At 47.0% G+C, this 846-nt stretch overlaps 1 protein-coding gene across 4 annotated transcripts in view; it reads right to left on the bottom strand.

Annotated features, from left to right (window-relative positions):
• Nucleotides 1-538, bottom strand: part of LOC143028137 (uncharacterized) — a 38,101-nt gene extending 37,563 nt beyond the window's left edge. For 2 of the 4 annotated variants that reach the window (XM_076189788.1, XM_076189790.1), the window contains exon 1: nucleotides 1-477. This exon is cut by the window's left edge and continues 129 nt beyond it. The gene's annotated coding sequence lies outside the window, so the exon portion shown is untranslated. The other 2 variants (XM_076189791.1, XM_076189789.1) reach the window with 2 other exon arrangements.
• Between the last annotated feature and the right edge of the window lie 308 nt (nucleotides 539-846).

Raw genomic sequence — 846 nt, 5'->3', positions numbered from 1 at the left:
CAAACATCATCTTCACTTTTGTTCAGTTTAGTCATATTTCAGTGAACACTTTTGCAAATTGCACTCTACCCAAAGAAGGGTATTGAACTGGGTTTTTTTTTTCGGGATGATGGTCACACAAGTCAAGCAGTTGCTTCTCTCAAGTTTTCAGCATACGAAAGACTTTCGCCAAAAGAATCACGACGTCAAGAGCTGCTCTCGTCAAGAAGAAGACACCATACGGCTCTTAGGCGAAGAACTCATCGACAAAGAACAGTTACTTCAGGAGTTTTGGGGGCAACACACGAAATGCCACGACGGTACAGTATCTCCCCCCACCAAAGCGGAGCCAGATGAGGAAGGAGGGGCGGATAGGGTAGGCGAGGAGAGAGAGACACACACACACACAGAGAGAGAGAGAGAGAGAAGGATATATAAAAAAAGAGAGAGAGAGAGAAAGAGAGGAGTAATGGGGAAGGTAGATCTTGTCGGCTTCCGCGGGCACCTACCTGGGTGATCTGATGGTGGCTCTTGGCACTCAAAGAGAGCGGGGGAGGTGTTGGGGGGTGGGGGGGAAGGTGAGGGGGGGTGAAGGAGGGGGTGGTCACAACAGTAGCGCGGAGGAAGGGAAAGAGTAGAGTGAAACACAGAGGTGGAGACTTTCCTGAATTCTCACGTTTCTGTTTGGTGTTCTTTTTTCAGTGTTGTTGTTATGAACTGTACAGTACTTTAACAGTGCTTCTATATTTTTGGACATATATGTATACATACACACATACACATACACACACGTACACACACACATATACACACACACACACACACACACACACACACACACACACACACACACACACACACACACAC

Source organism: Oratosquilla oratoria, chromosome 9, assembly GCF_046742065.1.
Source record: "Oratosquilla oratoria isolate Oo_2021 chromosome 9, ASM4674206v1, whole genome shotgun sequence".
NCBI lineage: Eukaryota > Metazoa > Arthropoda > Malacostraca > Stomatopoda > Squillidae > Oratosquilla > Oratosquilla oratoria.
The sequence above is the reverse complement of the archived record's forward strand: the minus strand, read 5'-3'. Positions and strand labels throughout refer to the sequence as shown.